Genomic DNA, 12,435 nt, shown 5'->3' with positions numbered 1-12,435 from the left:
CCTCGAAGGTGCCTTCCCCCTTTAGGACTCTTCCTTTCCTTATCCCTTGGCGCATGGGCCTCTTGGGGCTGGTGCCCTTGGCCCATATAGGCCAAGGCGCACCCCCTTACAGCCCATGTGGCCCCCCGGGGCAGGTGGCCCCACCCGGTGGACCCCCGGGACCCTTCCCGTGGTCCCGGTACAATACCGGTGACCCCGAAACTTGTCCGGTGACCAAAACAGGACTTCCCATATATAAATCTTTACCTCTGGACCATTCCGGAACTCCTCATGACGTCCAGGATCTCATCCGGGACTCCGAACAACATTCGGTAACCACATACAAACTTCCTTTATAACCCTAGCGTCATCGAACCTTAAGTGTGTAGACCCTACGGGTTCGGGAGACATGCAGACATGACCGAGACGTTCTCCGGTCAATAACCAATAGCGGGATCTGGATACCCATGTTGGCTCCCACATGTTCCACGATGATCTCATCGGATGAACCACGATGTCAAGGACTTAATCAATCCCGTATACAATTCCCTTTGTCTATCGGTACGATACTTGCCCGAGATTCGATCGTCGGTATCCCGATACCTTGTTCAATCTCGTTACCGGCAAGTCTCTTTACTCGTTCCGTAACACATCATCCCGTGATCAACTCCTTGGTCACATTGTGCACATTATGATGATGTCCTACCGAGTGGGCCCAGAGATACCTCTCCGTCACACGGAGTGACAAATCCCAGTCTCGATTCGTGCCAACCCAACAGACACTTTCGGAGATACCCGTAGTGTACCTTTATAGCCACCCAGTTACGTTGTGACGTTTGGCACACCCAAAGCACTCCTACGGTATCCGGGAGTTGCACAATCTCATGGTCTAAGGAAATGATACTTGACATTAGAAAAGCTTTAGCATACGAACTACACGATCTAGTGCTATGCTTAGGATTGGGTCTTGTCCATCACATCATTCTCCTAATGATGTGATCCCGTTATCAACGACATCCAATGTCCATGGTCAGGAAACCGTAACCATCTATTGATCAACGAGCTAGTCAACTAGAGGCTTACTAGGGACATGGTGTTGTCTATGTATCCACACATGTATCTGAGTTTCCTATCAATACAATTCTAGCATGGATAATAAACGATTATCATGAACAAGGAAATATAATAATAATCAATTTATTATTGCCTCTAGGGCATATGTACAACAATAGTATCAGCGGTGTGGGGAGATTGTGCAATGCCCTTGCTGATGGGCTTGGAGCGTTGGCCAGGAATTCGGAAGACCGGGAGAGGATTGCTGACATACCAGACTGCCTCACCCGCTTATGATCTCTGAATTTGTGGTTTCAGTAGAGTAGCTTTACTACCCTGAATCTCAAAAAGAAAAAGGTTGTGCCTCTCCGTGGGATAATCATGGCAATTTCAAGGGGTAAAATTCAGGGGGAATTACCTGTAGGGGATGGAGCCAACGGCGGCCGCGTTGGACCCCGACCATCGAACGTGGAGACGGCGCCCCCGCTGGCCTCAAAGTTGTCGTTGCTGTCTGCTTCCTCGTCCTCGAAGAGCCTCCATGGCGCCGGACCCCGGCCACCCCTGCGTCAAGCCACCGGCAACCGAAGCCAACAAGACCTCGCGCCCCTGTCCCATGAGATGAGCCCCTCCTGTGGTCTTGCGCCGCCGTCGTCCCGCGAGTCACAGGCCACCTCGCCGGAGATGAGCACCGCCGCGGATCCGGCCAAAACGGGACCGAATTGAGCACCCACACCTGGATCAACGCGTCCCTGTGTCTGTCACCGTCGGATGCGCCGCTCCCAGCTCGTGGGAGCTCCAAACCCCGCGCTGCACCTCTCCTGCATCCCCAGCCTGCACTTATCCCCGTGCTCGAGGCCGCCGCCATTGGGCCGCTCCTCTTACTTGAGCGTCCGTCGCTATGGACCTATCGTCCTCCTCTAGCCGAGGCCATCGTGGGATCAGCCGTGACCTTCATCGTGCGGCAACCGCCGATGCATGCGACGGATGCGGTGGTCGGCGGGCAGAGTCGCGCGGTTGTGGCAGGAGCTTGTGGTCACGCGCAGCGGATGCGGCGGGGGAGGGGAGACCGGGAGAGGGGCGAGAGAGGTTGAGTGAGTGGAGAGGAGAGGAGAGAGTACTGGGGGAGATAAGGTTGCGTTCCATTCGGTGCCGAACGAAATAAACTTTTTTTTTGGAATTCCTAATTTTTAGGCTTAGATTGGGTGCTGGTTGGGCCGTGCTGGATAGCTAATTTGGGCTTTGGATCGGCAACGTTTGCTCTACGAAAATAGATAGATAAATAAAGTATATATACCTCAAAAAAATAAATAATGTATATATATTAAACATGGTTCATACAAATAAATATTTTATATACTTTTTAGATATATTGAGAGTATCACAAAAAATATTGAGAGAAGAAACCAAATATACTTGGTTTATGTTGGTTTGCTTGCATGTTTTTATCTTTTGTTGGACAATTTTCCATAGCCTATATAAATAATTTAAAATGATTTAGGAAATTTTAGATGAGTACTTATTTATATATGAACATTATTGTTGGTTGCTTTCCACGAGAGAAATGCAACATCTTTTTTAATAATATGAAAAAGCTGTTCTTTTTTACAAAATAAAACAGTTGTATTAGTTTCACTTTTATTATTATTATACATTATATATGTTTATATGATGCAGTATAAATAGCGTTTATATTTCATGAGAGATAGAAAGTGACGGATTCCGACATAGGCACTGATGTAACGATGACAAACCGGACTGAAACACCACGAGAGGAGGTGCATGTAGCTAATCATTCTTTCTATGTACGTTAAACATGATAATACAAAGTGTGTATTTTTTATATATATTTTTCTCAAATATAGGAGACATATATATGGACTTTGGAGATGCACAAAAAGAATCCATCGACAAGGGTTCCGAAGTGACGTCGTTGAAAGGGGCCGAAAATTCACGAGTTTTTTTACAACATAATGATGCGGAAACGGTGATATCTCATAACAAACCCAAAAAATGCCAATTTAAATGTTATTGCACAAGGTATTTTTCAATATTATTATCGATCTTTCCTTTGTCATATTACCTTTTGTATTCCACTAATTTGGATCATTTTTGTATCATGTCGACAATCTATGTTTATACCCCTAGAGATATTACAGTCATCGTATCAATCATGTCTGCCCCCAAGAAAACCAAGTTCGTGGGCATCGCAAGTGAAGTGGACTTCAATTATTAATTAATTACTAGATCGGAAGCGCGCCTTGGCGCGCGTTGCCTGGCTCAGCACAGTGACCCCAGTGTCTAAACCCTCAACATAACAAATCATTTAACCAAAAGAAATTAGAATAACCGCTTAGAATAAATGTGTTCAATATATATCACAAACACTACAAAGATCTATCAAGAGCAAGGTATAGTTTCTGCCCAAGATAACTGATTTTAGTATAGGGCATACAGATTAAATATGTACCAAAAGCGAACTATAGCTGTTGCCCAGGATAACCGCAATTTCACTACAGATCATAAGGGCAAAATTTGTACCAAAAGCTAGGCACAATGTTTGCCGAGGAAAACTGATTTGCATCAAATAGTACAAAACATAAAGACATAGATTCTATAAATATAGCCAGGCAATTCATACCAGCAAGTGTAAGAATAAGTGTTACAGGAGATGTTGTATCTGCTCATAAACACAATGAGATAACAGACAATTGGAAACGATGCTCTAGAAACATCAATATCTACGGTACTTTACAACTGATCATTATTGATAACTCTACTTCCTCTTTCCAAGTTCTGAGGCGAAGCTAATGCAATTAGTAGTGGACAATACTTGACAGGCTTCATCATCCTAATGATAATATGGAAGCTCTATAGATAATATTAGAATTAGCTCGTGAACTTAGCCACTATGCAAGCTGTACAAAATTCAGATAGATGGCATGTTGAGATTGAAAACAAACCAGTAACACTGTGCCTGTAGAGAATAAGTAGAAAAGATTGCACTTAACAACTGAGAGATCCAAATAAGTATGCAGCTAAATGAAGAAACTACCTGCAAGAAAAGATGATGTAGGTTAGGGCAACATATGATCCACTTGATACTTGAGCAGGAAAAGGATGGATACCTATGTACAACTGGAGTAACTTATCTCATATGATGCAACGGTAGTATTAAGAGAGGACTGTGTAATTTGCCTTCAGATTAACAACGTCTGGGGGTTATTTGGTTAACTAATTACAACCGCATGTCACTGAAATTACACTTTCTAAATCACAATGAATATAATAAATTAATAATCCACACCCATATAGATAAATATGCAATTTTACATTCCCATGATTTAGCTACCTTTGGATCCTCAGATAGGAAGTACAATGAAGTATAGCTGAGGTCTTCACAGCCAAACTAAGAAGTACAATGACATAATAGAAATACAAAGCACAATAGGAACCATTGATTTCTGCTATGTGATGATTAACGGATCATCACATGAACTGTTAGTATGATTAGTTGTCTTGTTTGTGGGGTGAGAGTAAAAAATCAGAACCATGATTATCTAAGAAATTCATATGTTTCTTCAAACCATAAAGAAATTCATATGTTTCTTCAAACCATAATTAAATTCATATGATTTTTCAAGAATCAAACACTATTCTTCAAGATTGTTCACCTAAGATCTAGGAGAAGTGTACTCTAAACTGAGGCAAATTCAGGTGCCTAATTCGAAATTGTACTTCAAACCATACAAAATACCATTAAAGCTTTCAGGACAGAGATCTTTGTAAATCACCTTTTACATAGCACTGGTCTAGCTCTCTAAGCAAGTACTACTCTATGGTTCTGTTGCTGCATATACATCTAAGGAACATGAATTAAAGCAGTTTATTTCTATAGCATGGATCCTTTCATTTGAAGTAGAGACGCACATGAATTTTAGCTATTGCACATGAGGATAGGCGTTGGGCTTGGGGACGCAAGGTAAGGAAATACCTCAGGTTGTAGTGGATATGCCGGGTTGCCGACATCGATTTCGTGGCCTGGCCACAGACTATCCCCACCATGATCCGGGTGACCACTGTGAGCACCATAGGTACCTAGATGACAAGAGAGGTGGAGGGCCGGCCTGAACAACATGCAACAATAAGAAAACAATTTACTACCTTTAGAATAAATTTAGAAAGAACCAAGAAGAATGAAAACCAGCAACAGTTGGCATTGCAAGGAAAGAAAATTCTGGTGATCATTTAAGAAACATGACACTCACATTTTAGTCAAATTCAACTTGGAAGAAGCTGAGAGCAATCGTTCCTAAAAGTGAAATGTCATACTCACTAAGATTTGAATTGCCCAATAGGATCTATATTTCAATGGAACCAACGACCCTAATAACATTTCTTAAAACAACAATTATAAATGAAAAGATATCATTTCTCTGAAATGACAATTTAGAACCAAGATCTCAAAGATGTACAGTTTGGCTACACATTAGACCTGACGCTCAGAACTATGCAAGGAAAGTACACACTAAAAAAACCAAGCATCATAGAGCTTGGAGAGAAACATATATTTCTATGCAATGGGCGAGTAGATAAGCAGAAACATGCAGTGTAGGACAACAAGCCTATGAAACAAATAAGTTGGCTCAACAATGACCTTGGCGACAAGAGGCTGCACTGGCCAGCATTCCTAGGAAAATGTTTCTGATAAGTAATAAGGAGCATGTACATGTGCCTTTTGCCTCAGTGTCTCTCCCTATCCTTACATAACTCTCATGATCATAAACAGATTGATATTGGACTTATTCAGCATGCTGACCAAACCTTAATAAACACTACATTAACACATCTCATGTTGTAGCAGAGGCATTAGCAAACACACAAGTACGACACCAACTACGACCAACGCATCATGTAAACAGTAACCTGCAGGACCACCACAACAGGAGAAGAAATCAGAAACTACCCTGAATCCATGGTCGACGACAACACTGCTCCTCCACTTCAGTGTGCTACAACCACTGCTGACCAAACCCCGCAACCTGGTCAATCTTGCACGATTGGCCATGGACAAGGAGGTCGTGGATGCTGCAACTGGCTCTTGTCTGATGCCCCACCTTCTCCAACTCCACCCTCACAAGAATTGAATGCTAGAAGAAATTGGTCAGTTCAAACTTGAGTCCCTCCAAAAATGGTTGCATGCTAAGATTATAGGATATCAGACCTTGAAAAAGCATGCCAACCACAAGCTTCACAGCAATATATAGACCTATAAAGGAGCTCAGGAGCCTGGAAATATAAGATGCTTTCATCATTATAGAACACATTGAGTAAGACAAGAAATCTATATATCTTCGATGTAGTTATTTTATCAAACCAAGTAACAAAGTAGCATTCCTGCTAAGTGCATGAAAACTAAGAGCCTGCTAAAAGTCATCCGTGTTTAGATTAGAAAATAGTTGCATCGAGATATCTTTTGGTGGGGTCACACAAGGAAAATATCAATACAAGACACAAAAACGGGTTAGAAAAACTCAGGTTACCTTCAATTGACCCAAGGAAACTACCATCAGAACAGTTCAACCGAACCACCATGATGAAGAACACTTATGTTATTGTTTTAATGATATAGTAATTGATTACTTTCTACTGACCTCCTATAAAGGCAATTAGCCACTTCTCCGATGGAAGTCAAAATAGTGCCTATGTTTTTCTTCAAATGTGGCCTAATATCACACGATAAATGCTTTAAGCGTGCTCAAACAATTAGATAAGGCAAAGCGCTACTGGAAATAACTAAAAACAAGAGGAAAATGAAATGCTAAGGAAAGGAAAAGTTCATTACCACACCCATCTGAAGGTTTGCAGCTTGAGTTCCAAGATACACAGATTGCATCAACCAACTCATCTTCAAGACAACAAACAGGACATATAGGGTTTACAATCTGTTCAAGAAAAAACCCTGCGATGAGCACCAGAGGAAGTGGAGAAGAGGCGGTAGCGATGACGCCAGGGACGCAGAGAATGGGTTGTACGTCTTCCCCCATCTGTGCTGCAGTCCATGGAGGAGCAGATACGCGAGCCGCAACCTCCGCTCCTCCTGATGATGCAGGCACACGAACTCGACCGGGGAGCAGCGGCCCGAGCGAGGCCGAGCCTCTCCTGGCGATGGAGGAGATGGAGGGAGGGGCGGCGAGACAGGAAGGACGGGGAGCACGGCGAGCGGCGGCGGCGTAGCAAGGAGCACGGCGAGCGGCGGCCTCTCCTGGCGATGGAGGAGAAGGAGGGAGGGGCGGCGAGACAGGAAGGGCGAGGAGCACAGCGAGCGGCGGCGGCGTGGCAAGGAGCACCGCGAGCGGCGGGCGCGAGAACTGGAACGGGGCGATGCGGCGGCTAGATTTGGGATAGGAGAGGCGCGTCGGGCTGTTTATACCTGTTGATGAAATTCCAATAATGCCTTTGGCGGGGCACCGGAATAACATGCGTTGGTAGCCCAGTTTTAATACTGTTTCGATCTACAGTGCTCGGTTTTGATCCGACGAATGGGATCAACCGGGGGCTTGATCCGACGGTCCAAAATGTATCAAGAACCAGATCCAACGACCAGGAAGCGCTAAAGTCTGAGGAGGCTGGGTTCCTCCCACTATGTATCTTATGCTATGTCTATGTTATATTGTATGACGTGTGAAATTTAACATGCATTGTTTTTATATAACTCTTGCAAAATATTTGCAGAGCCCGTGGCAACGCACGGGCATGGTACTAATAATAATATATTCCGCAGAAGCTAACTTTTTACAATGGCAGATCATTGTGCAAGTAGCAGTAGCGGTGGCTGGAGCGGCGGCTGGACGGACCTCCCAGGCGATCTCCTTGGCCGCATCTTGCAACTCCTTGAGCTTCCCGAAGCACTCGCTGCCGCAGCCGTCTGCACTTCATGGCGCTCAGCCGCAGCGGCCGCCGGCGTCCCTCGCGGCCGCACGCCATGGCTCATTAGCTCGAAACCGGGCAAGTGCCAGAGCAGCGAGTTCCGGAGCCTCCTCAGCACCCACGAGACCCACAAGGTTAGCTTGCCAGCCGGGCAGCGCCACCTCGAGTGGTGCGGAGCCTCGCATGGATGGCTCGTTGCGTCCGATGAACTCTCCAGCCTCGTGCTCTACCACCCCTTCAGCTTCGACATGATCCCTCTCCCGCCCATCCCCGATCTGGAGTGCGTCAAGGGGGTCTATGACAGCAATGGAAGCATTGTGGGCTATCGTTATGGAAAAGAGACGCCATGAATATGTGCCTAACCAGCCCGGGGCACAAGGGCTTGTCACATGGTTCTACCAGAAGGTGGTCTTGTCATGCGATCCGTCTCGCGGTGGTGACTGCACCGCCGTGGCCATTCACTACGACGCCGACTGGGTTTCCTTCACAAGAGCCAGAGAGGGCCGCTGGCGACTCGCCGCGGCTCCGGCTGACAGGAGCGACGACCGGTACGCCGATTGCGTCTACCACGACGGGAAATTCTACACGGTGACAGTGCATGGGGTGCTCGAGGCATGGCATCTCTGCGGTCCACAAGAACCGAGCAAAGAGGTGATCATCAATGGCGTCAAGAGATATAGGAGGATCCATACCAGGTTTCTGGTGTCTACGCCCTGCGCCGGCCTCTTGCAGATTCGGACTCTTGAACACGTCCGTCGTCCCGGAAAAATCAAGGTGGAGGTGCTTGAGGTCGATGTTGGAGAACGCAAACTGGTCAGCTTGTGCTCTTCAACGGCCTTGCGGGATCACGCGGTGTTTGTCGGGCTTAATCATTCGGCTTGTGTGCCTGTCAGGGAATTTCCGGAGCTCAGACCTAACTGTGTCTACTTCACCACACCTCGGCTGATACACCATGACAATTTTGGTCTTCCGGGCTGGAGAGGTGTGGGGATTTACGACATGGAAAATCAGGTGTTTGAGTATGTTTTCCTCAGCTTTGGACCGGACTATGGAGGATTTTGGCCCTCTGAACTCTGGTACATTCCGAATTGTTGAAAGATGAGATGGATGGTTTTTGCTTGAAGTTGGAAGAAGTTAACTCGCTGATACGTAATACAGTATGTGTGAGGGACGTTCGGACATGTCTGTCATGTTGGATCTGGTCCACTATGGTCAACCCCGACCACACATAGTGGACCGCATGCAGTCGGATCAGCGAGTCAACCCTAACCCCTACCGGGTCCAGCTAAGGAATGCTGGCTCTCCGCTTGTCCCGGGAAGAAATCTCAGTTCCGCAGTCGGAGTCGTTCCGGCGCAAATCCGTAGCGTTCGTGCAAAAGTCGCTTGGATCCGTAGAGCTTGAGGCACATGGCCGCGGCAAGCGGCGCAACCCTTTGGTGCCATCTCGTCCCCACAATGTCGGGCTCCGAGTCTGAGGTCAACGCCGACATGCATCATGGCCCAACTTCCCAGGACGAGCGGTGTGCCCGCCATGCGAGGAACAGGCTGCTACAAGCAGTGGCAACCCTAGAGGCCGAGGACGCGGAACGGAGTCGCACGCTGCCTTGGACAACAATGAGGAAGCCCTTTGTACCCGCCTCATCGAGAGGCAGCAAAGGAGGACGGCGCGCGCCCTCGCTTTGGAGCAAAGTTGGGCGGTTTGTGCAATGGCCAGACTGCTTCCGGAGAGAAGGAGGAGGACCGGAACGGATCAGACAACTCTGAGATTGAGCAGATCCGCCCCGATCCATTTTGAGTCTTTGATCGGTACTTCCGCAACGAAGACGACAAGGACAAGGGCAAGGGCAAGGGCAAGGGCAAGGGTGGGCGTGGATGAACTTGTTCCATTGTCATTTCATTTGTAGTTAAGAGAAGATTGTCAATTTTTGATAGTCCGATGGCAGTGTATGTTCAACCATGTGTGTAAGTTTAATGTTGCATGAGAAGTATGGATTTGACAATTTGGTTTGAGGGAGATGATCATGGAGGCGGATTTTTGAGGGGATGACTGATCACTGTACGTGGATGTGTCCGGCCTCGTCAAGGTATCAGGATTCGCCTAGTCCAATTGTATAGATGATCTAACCAAGCCATATTTTTTGTGCCATCTCATAAGCCGTAGGCCTACATGGATGTACCTAAAGATATCGGGATGGACTAGTTAGTGGGTAGACCCTTGCAAGGGGAATTTAGCGGGCGCATGCGGGGCCTTGTGATGCGTCCTATCGTCGCCACATGTCGCACACATTTTTTGGCGGGTTGGCTTTTACTTGGTTTTTTAAGATTTCATAAAAAAATGTACCATATTTTCCTCGAGTGAAGAGTGAAGCACACAGTATAATAGAGCATAGTTGTGCTTCACAGAAAAGCACAATTGTGCTTCGGCGTGAAGCACATTTGTGCTTCTCGAAAAGTTAAAAGCAAAGTTATGATTTCGCATGAAGCATATTTACGCTTCTTGGAAATGAAAAACACATATATGCTTCATGGTGAAGTACAACTCCACGTGAAACCCATCTGTGCTTTTCGAACAGTGAAAAAGTACATGTATTCTTCAAAAAAAAGTGAAAAGCATAGATGTGCTTTCGTTCTTTTGGGTTTTTGTTTCTCTTCCACTTTTTTTATTCCTGATTTTCTCGGTTTTTGGATCATTTTCCATTTTTTTATTTTTCCGGTGTTCCTTTTTTATGTCTTTTTCCTGGTTATTTTCGAAAAAAGTTCATCCAACACTATGTTAAACATGTGATCTAGTTTTGAAGGCTTGATGTAAGAAACACAACAATGAATAGTTCGTGATTTGAACACATGGTTCACGAGAAAAAACATTTTGAAAAAACGAATGAAAGAAAAGTATAAAACTCCCAGGTTACGACAAATACCATATATGCAGTGCACCAATTAACGAGAGGAGGTGGAAATGGCCTTTACAAGAGATACCCTCTAATTACTGATTTCAAATAATACATGAAAAAGAAAAGTTGCCAGGCGGGCTTTCTTGCGATTATCAGGGTCGGGCCGGCAAAATCCATGACCCGGTGCAAAACTCTAAAATGGGCCCTACCTCACTAGAAAAACTATATAAATATAACTATAATATAATGTAAAGCTGAAGGGACAAGGGCTCATGGGATCACCGACGGTCGACACAGTGAGGCAAAATTGACAAATTTGACCTATGGACGAAATCAAATCACAGAATGAATTGCCCATGAAACCATTTCACGCGGCTGACCTTTTTATATAACGCCCGACACAAAGGCGCCACACTACACTGTGCAACGCCTCACAGATAGGCGCTACATGTCTGGCCAGCGTTGCACCCGTGTGATCCGAAAATTACTAAGTCAGTGTGCAGCGCCTGAGAGCTAGGCGCCACACTATACAGTGTAGCGCCTAGCTTCTAGGCGTTGCACTAGTGGTTGCTTCATTTTGTAGTGCAACCACTAGTGCAGCGCCTGAGAGCTAGGCGCCACACTATACAGTGCAGCGTCTAGCTCTTAGGCTCTGCACAATGACTTAACAATTTTTAGGCAGTCTGGGGTGCAACGCTGGCCAGGCGTGTAGCGCCTATCTGCGAGGCGTTGCATAATGTAGTGTGGAGCCTTCGTGTCGGGCGTCACACAAAAAGGTCAGCCGCGTGAAATAGTTTCACGGGCAGTTCATTCTGTGATTTAATTTCGTCCACAGGTCAAATTTGTTAAATTTGCCGCACAGTGAGGCTTAAGAAATTGGAGATGGTGTGAACCTTCCCTGCCTTCCTGTCGGCTGCCTTTTGCTCCTGCCCTCCTTCTTTTTATAGATCTGATCTAATCATTGGCCCGCCGGACGAAGAAACGAAGACCTAGCCGCCGCATGAAGAAATGAAGGGAAGGGCCGAAGGGACAAGGGAGAAGAGACGCTTCTATGTCTAGGTCTCGATCGTTAATTTGTTTTTCCTCTTGATAGGCTACTATACGCGTACGCGTAGGCGCGCCAGGAGGCCCAGGGCAACGGTCATCAGAGGGAGCAATCAGCAGCACACCAAGAGGCCCATCTATCGCTATTAAGCCTAATAGAACTGCATAACAATTTTGAGGCCCCAAAAACCTAGGGGCACCAAGAGGCCCATCTATCGCTATTAAGCCTAATCAAACTGCATAACAATTTTGAGGCCCCAAAAACCTAGGGGCCCTGTGCGCCCGCACAGGTTGCACCCCCCTAGGACCGGGCCTGGCGATTATCGTAATAGACACAACATGGCCATGGATGAAGCACTAGGGCTCACAAAGATGATAGGCAGTATAGTAAGGATTTTAGCCCTTGATGATTGTGCATCATGGTAGGCCCATTGGCTTCACCCCCTGCACACAAGTCAAACATGGTTGCATGAACCCAAGAAAAATGGGGCCACTATTTAGCGGGTACCCTTTTGTGGGGAACCTAATGTATGCTTTTGGA

General features: G+C 46.1%; 1 long non-coding RNA gene across 1 annotated transcript in view; it reads right to left on the bottom strand.

The window, feature by feature from the left end:
* The window catches only part of LOC123147851 (uncharacterized), a 31,786-nt gene extending 29,665 nt beyond the window's left edge, over positions 1-2,121 (bottom strand). The window contains exon 1 of the long non-coding RNA XR_006473483.1: positions 1,451-2,121. This is a non-coding gene — a long non-coding RNA (uncharacterized lncRNA). The remainder of the gene's footprint in view (positions 1-1,450) is intronic.
* Positions 2,122-12,435: the final 10,314 nt, after the last annotated feature.

Source organism: Triticum aestivum, chromosome 7A, assembly GCF_018294505.1.
Source record: "Triticum aestivum cultivar Chinese Spring chromosome 7A, IWGSC CS RefSeq v2.1, whole genome shotgun sequence".
Taxonomy (NCBI): Eukaryota; Viridiplantae; Streptophyta; class Magnoliopsida; order Poales; family Poaceae; genus Triticum; species Triticum aestivum.
This window is presented reverse-complemented; position numbering and strand designations above follow the sequence as displayed.